The 6631-nt window shown below is 43.9% G+C and overlaps 1 protein-coding gene across 3 annotated transcripts in view; it reads left to right on the top strand.

Annotated features, from left to right (window-relative positions):
- The first annotated feature begins 4081 nt into the window (after window positions 1-4081).
- ADGRF1 (adhesion G protein-coupled receptor F1) overlaps window positions 4082-6631 on the top strand; it is a 36550-nt gene continuing 34000 nt past the window's right edge. For 2 of the 3 annotated variants that reach the window (XM_032650300.1, XM_032650298.1), the window contains exon 1: window positions 4269-4416. The gene's annotated coding sequence lies outside the window, so the exon portion shown is untranslated. Of the gene's footprint in view, window positions 4189-4268; window positions 4417-6631 lie in introns of those variants that run through there. The other variant, XM_032650299.1, reaches the window with a different exon arrangement.

Genomic DNA, 6631 nt, shown 5'->3' with positions numbered 1-6631 from the left:
TATTTTGGCCACACCCACGCAGCCTGAAGAATCTTAGTTCCCTGACCAGGGATCAAATCTGGGCCCTGGCAGTAAAAGCACCTAGTCCTAACCACCGGACTGCCATGGAAATCCCTTTCTTTTTTTAGTGCTCTATAATTCGCATTTTAAAGACAGGCAGAGTAAGGGGTAAAAAAAAGCTCAATACTTTTATAGCCCATGGCTTTCTCTTCTCAGTGTTACCTCTGGCATTCAAACACAGTACATTCTGAACTGATTAAGGGCAATGGACGGAAGATTGCCCAACCCTGTTAAATGCACCCAGGGCCTTGAATTTAATGATACTTGAAGCTACTTGAATAAAATGGAACTGTGGATTCTATGGGGCTCTGGTGGCTTTCTGACTTATTATGGAAGGTTCAGATGGTAAGAACGCTGTGTCTCATTAGCACCTGAGACATAGCCTCGCCTTTATCTTTTCTTTGGTTATTTTGCAAGTGTTTGACACTTCTCTTTGCATTTCTCTTCTGTCTTAGAGAAGCAATGGAGTGTAGGTTCAGAAAACAGAGTTTGAAGTCAGCTTGTGTTAGTGTCCTGGCCCACCATTGAGACTACATCAGTTTTGATTGTTTTACCATATCTGTAAGACTTACCATATTACTCACTGTAATTTACATTTTACAGTCAACTCCCCCCCCCCTTTACTTCTCCTTTCAGTTGTTTTTTGTTTTTGTTTTTGTTTTCGGTACGCAGGCCTCTCACTGTTGTGGCCTCTCCCTTTGCGGAGCACAGGCTTCAGACACGCAGGCTCAGCGGCCATGGCTCACGGGCCCAGACGCTCCGCGGCACGTGGGATCTTCCCAGACCGGGGCACGTACCCGCGTCTGCCGCATCGGCAGGCGGACCCTCAACCACTGCGCCACCAGGGAAGCCCTCCTTTCAGTTTTTCTTTCTAATTATACCTGAATTTTAAAAATTGCATTTAACCCTTTCACAATTATGGAATAAAGCCACTGGAAACAGTTCAGGACCTATCCCTCCCTTGAATCACCATGTCATTCAATGTGGCCCTCTGTGTTTGCAGTCCCTGGATCAGAGCTTCTCAAAGACCAAACGCAAAGGATACCGAGCACTTCTGATGAAAGGACACTCCTCAGAGTGGGTACATGTCCTTCGCAGGTCCACCTGCTGATCAAATTCAGATATTGTCTCAAACCCACAGCCGTCACTCAGGGAAAGATTGCTGAGGTCATAAGAGTTAGATGACTAGTTCCAGTAACACGATTCTGTTTGTTATTTCCTTTCTCCTAGGCCTCAGTCTTGTTGCTGCTTACTCTTTTGCTGGGAAACCAAGCCATCAGACCAAAACAAACAGATGGAGTTAGGAGGCCTGAAGCTCTTCCTCAGCCCCCGGTCTTTCTTCTTGTTCTTCTTTGGCGTTTGCAGGATGCTAGACGCAGACTCGCCAAGGAAGCTCTGTGGTCAAGTTCAACAGAGGAAAAAAAAATGTCAGGTTGACCAGATGGACCAAAACGCATTGGTTTAGCCACCTTTGTACCCTCAGGTGAACAACTTTGTTTCTGCTTCGTAGGTTAGTGGGTGAGATTTGGGGGCAGAAGGAGCATTGCCATCACACCAGAGCAGCAACACTTGCTCAGCTCTGCCTTCGCAGAAGGTGGCTCTTCTTGGGCTCATAACAAAGACATGTCACAATGCCACCACAAGGCTCAAAGCATGCTTCTTCCTTTTGGTCTTTGTCCTCTGCAGTGATGGGGGAGCCCCATCCCCTAACCAGGAAATAATGAAAAATTCAGCATTGCGTGTGTTAGCACATTATTAGGAGGAAGCTGGAAGGGGTGATTAAATGTCTTGGTGGTGAGTCATCGGTAACCCTCTTTGTGAAACAACCGAAATACTGGGCATACTATGATCTCCTTCTATAAAATATGGAATTAACTATTAAACACATACATTTATTTGAATTCAGGGTTTCACCAAAATCAATGACTCATGAAATCACTGATGTTTATTGGTTGCCTAACTTTCTAGTATCTGCTGAATGGTTTTGATATAAGAAGACACTATAGGGGTCCCTTTGGTTCTGAGAGCTATACACCAGCCCCTAGGAAGCTGCTGGGCTTCATGACAAAAAGAGCTGGAAGTGAATAACAGAGCTGCCGTACGAGCTGCCAGCCCTCACCACGCTGAGCTCCACACTGGTCGGCCACTTGGTCTGCTCTTCTGCTGTTTCCTTACCCCTCCCCCTCGCCCACCACCCAATTCCATAGCTACTTTCTCCCTAAGTAATTAATAAATTATTAGTCCATTTTAGAGACACATTCCCACTGAGATGTCAGTGACTTATATGTTCCTACAAGCTCCTGCATTTTCATACAGACAATAGGAAAAGGGCAGCACTGAACTGAAAACATGGCGTCTAATCCTAGGATGTTAGACATTGGATCAACTGAGTAAGACTATATAGTTCTAGAAGTCCTCGACCCTTCGTATTGAATGGAAATTTGGTCTCCACGTACCATTGGTGGATCCCGAAAACAGGCAGAATCCTGCAGAAAAAGCACATGAGGAGAAAGGAATTAACTTGACTAAATGATGAGATCAGCTTTATTCCACCCAGGCTGGTGGGGGACACAGGAGAGATGGTTGATGCCCTTGAACTATTGGAGATTGTCAGAATGGCTTTGTTCTCTTGACAGCTCTTCCACTGGACCAGATCCAGACCTGGTCATGAAGAGACAGGATGAGGACCAAGTGGCCCAGATGGTGTTGGAAACAAGAGGGTCACATTGAGTTTAGGCCTGATTGGCACTAAAGGTATTCAAAATGAAAATATAGACCCTAATATATTGGGAATATTGTTCACTCTAAAAAAAAAAAAAAAAAAAGAGAGAGAGAGAGAGAGACTTCTGTTAGGTTTTAGTGCCCCGAAGACCATTTTGTCCTTCCTGAGAAAATGGATGCTTCCTCTTTTCTGATAATAAGAAAAATGTATCTGACTAGCTTCCTCTTTTCATTGCTAGGAAGCTCTGTCCCTAGAGTTACATTTTAAATTTACAAAACACTGTAACTACCTCCTAGGTTTTTATTTACATTCTTTTTCTTAGTTGATTCCCTACTCTTTTTTTATTTTATTGGAGTAAAATTGCTTTACAATGTTGTGTTAGTTTCTGCTATACAATCAAGTGAATCAGCTATATGTATACCCATATCCCCTCCCTTTTGGACTTCTCTCTCCCCCCACCATCCCACCCATCTAGGTCATCACAGAGCACCAAGCTGAGCTCCCTGTGCTGTACAGCAGGTTCCCACTAGCTATCTGTTTTACATATGGTAGCGTATTTACGTCAAACCTAATCTCCCAGTTCATCCCACCCTCCCCCCCGACCATGTCCACATGTCTGTTCTCTATGTCTACGTCACTATTCCTGTGACTCTCCACTCTTATAGTTTCCCCTTTTTATAGTTCATGTACATACATATAGTTTATGTATAGAACGTTTATATTTCTTTATTTCTATTCTAATGTAATTTTATGCATTAATATTGTAAGCCGCCTCAAATCATTTGTAAGTTATAGAGTGGTTTAAAGTGTCAACTACCTCAAGTCATTGGTAAATGTGGAGTGTCAGCTTTCAAATCAGATGACTCCTTAGAAAGAAACTAATGAAAAGAAGTTAGTAAGGTTTAGCACAAGGTTTTCTAAGGACAAAGAATATACCGAAAGCATTTGACCCGGGCGTGGACGCCGTTGCTCTCTTTTGCCCACCTCCATTATATAGTATTCCACCCAAAAGTCCAAGGTACCTTTGTCTGGGAAAGTAGCAGGTTGATTCTTCAGCCTTGAGTGAGAAAGTGGGAAAAGGAAAAATGATATCTACCTCTCCCCATACCTCACTGGAACGACCTACCTCTCCCCAGCTGAAATTTATGCATGAAAGGCTACATTCCTTCTGCTTTATGGGCTATGGCCCTGGGTGTCCAGAGGCTGGATGTGAAAGCTTGACAGAGTGGCATCGTGTGACACGTGAATCTAGGACAGAAGTATCCTGCATTCCCCTAGAGCATTTTTCTCCCATTTTCCTTCTGTGATTTCTGTGTGCTGGGAGAATCATTAGGTCTTGGGCTCTGAGCTCTTTCCTGTTACCAGGCCTGTTAGGGAATTAAGTGGGAGGGAGAGTCAACATAAAGGTATTTCTCTCTTCCTTCTTGAAGGGGGTGTGTCTGGGCTTGTCTGCCTACTGGGCAGCAACGTTGCTGCAGGAGTTGCTGGTGAATCAGTGGCCTGTACACCTGCCAGCGAGCCCCTGTGGCTCAGATATTACGATTATCTTTCCAAACAGAACAAGAAGTGATTGAGCCACGGTTACACCAGAGGAAGGGCTCCCTGGGGCTGTGATGTGAAGAGAGGAATCACAGGTAAGCCTCAAAGCTGTGATTTGATTCCTTAGAATGTGTCTTACTATCATCCTTATTACCTGTTAATCTGAGATGATTTTTCCCCTCCGCATGGGGAAAACTCTGATTTCAATAACCCATTTCCTAAAGAAGGGTAACTAAAGGAACAGAGAGTGGAAAAAACAATGAGCAGATACGACAGAGTTCAGCTTCTCGGTAATTATATAAATCGAGATGTTTGGTGAGTCTCAGACTAGAGGTTTGCTGACTCAAAGAACAGCCTTCTCTCTGTCGATTGCAACACGGTAACCCCTATTCTTGGGGGTGTGCCTGGGAAATGGATTGACTGGAATAAAGAAGGCTTGGCCAAGGGTAATTGTTAAAAACGTCAATCTCGCGGCTTCCATGAATTAGTCATAGATTTCCCCTAGCCATCTCTTGAAATAAAAGTATTCTTGATAAGATCAAGTTTATTTTCACTTTAAGATGAATTAGTTTAAGCTTTGACCTAATTGGTATATTTCCAGGAAGTGCTTCCCAATTTAACTCCTTCCCTAGACTCTAAAAAATCCACAAACTGACCCTTTTAATCCTTTCCTCTGCTCCCTCCCCAAATAAATATAAAGTGATACACTATATTTTCTGACAGTCCTTGAAAATTAGTCATTTTTCTTTTCCCTTTTCTTCTTTTTCATGAAGAATTAATTTATGCAAACCTGATCTTCTATGTAATCCATCCAGGCCAGATACTAAATAATGAGAAGTTACCAAAGGATGTATAGGAAGAAGGTCAGGGTGGAGAAATGTGGAAAAATGATGACTTTGGCATTTCCATGGAGAAGTCCATTAAACTAAACCTGATAATAACACACATAGGCTGGAAATTACAGAGACAAGAGAAGAAACAAAAATAGATAAAAGTACATTCTATGATTTATCAGAGTATTAATTAGCACAAACCTTTTGTTATGTTCTTAATAAAACCACTATTAATTATTCAACCATAACCCAAATTCAAAAGGATTGTATATTATGTAGCCACATATAGTACTTTATTCAACCATTAACAAGGAACATAATCTTGAGCAAATTATTTAGCTTTCCTTATTCTGGTCACTTGATTTGCAAAATGATAGCCATGAGCATGAAGTGTTAAAATGAGAGCCTGGGGCTTCCCTGGCGGCGCAGTGGTTGAGAGTCCGCCTGCCGATGCAGGGGACGCGGGTTCGTGCCCCGGTCCGGGAAGATCCCACGTGCCGCGGAGCGGCTGGGCCCGTGAGCCATGGCCGCTGAGCCTGCGCGTCCGGAGCCTGTGCTCTGCAACGGGAGAGGCCACAACAGTGAGAGGCCCGCGTACCGCAAAAAAAAAAAAAAAAAAGAGAGCCTGTCTGTGTTGAGTCTTAGAAACTTGACTTTCAAACACTCTTATTCTGTGCATGACCACAAGTTGATGGAAATTGTTGCCGACAGGCCTCAAAGGCACATGTGTCTTGCTTCTCTAAAAAGACAGTGTATTTCCTTATTCCTTTTTAAAAGTAAGGACAGGGTTCCCATCACAGGGTTTATCTCTTGTGGTGCTGGGGGTTAGGCGAGCACAATACTTTGGCATCCATGTGCCCTCTGGTGTCATTCATTCCACAATTAAAGGGATACAGATATCCTCCTAGAAAAAGTCAATGAACACATTCATTCAAACTAGGGTGTCAGTGACATTTTTTAGCAGCTTGGCTGGGAGCAAGTGTGAACTGGATGAAGCAAGAGGGTACAGGATACGGAAGGACACGAGCAGTGGCAGCAGTGTGTCCCCAGGGTGAACGACCCAGAAAGTAGAGGGATGGCATCCCTAGGACAGTGTCACTGAATTCACAGTTTTGCTTACAGCCGCTCCTTAAGAAACCACGTCCTACCCAATCTAAACGTATGTCTCTGCCACTTTCAAAATGGTCTGCCTTGTTCTCTTTCTAAAGGTCTTTGGCAGGGAATACCCATAGCTACATAGAGTGTGTTTGAGCAGAGATGTGCTCACAGGATGTCAAGGTCTCCGTAGTTCTGGACTGGATACACGGTCTTGATGGCTATGAAAATAATCTTAGAAACCTGGAGGGATGGTGCAAAAGATCTAGAATATCATCCTCTCTCCCATGCCCAGCTGGTTCTAGCCTTGCTGAATTCCACCACTGTAGTACACAGAACTGGGTGGGGAGGCAGGTGGGGTGGGGGTGGGGGTGGGGGTGGG

This window comes from Phocoena sinus, chromosome 11, assembly GCF_008692025.1.
Source record: "Phocoena sinus isolate mPhoSin1 chromosome 11, mPhoSin1.pri, whole genome shotgun sequence".
NCBI lineage: Eukaryota > Metazoa > Chordata > Mammalia > Artiodactyla > Phocoenidae > Phocoena > Phocoena sinus.
Note: the sequence above shows the minus strand (reverse complement) of the source record. Positions and strands in the feature narration are given on the sequence as shown.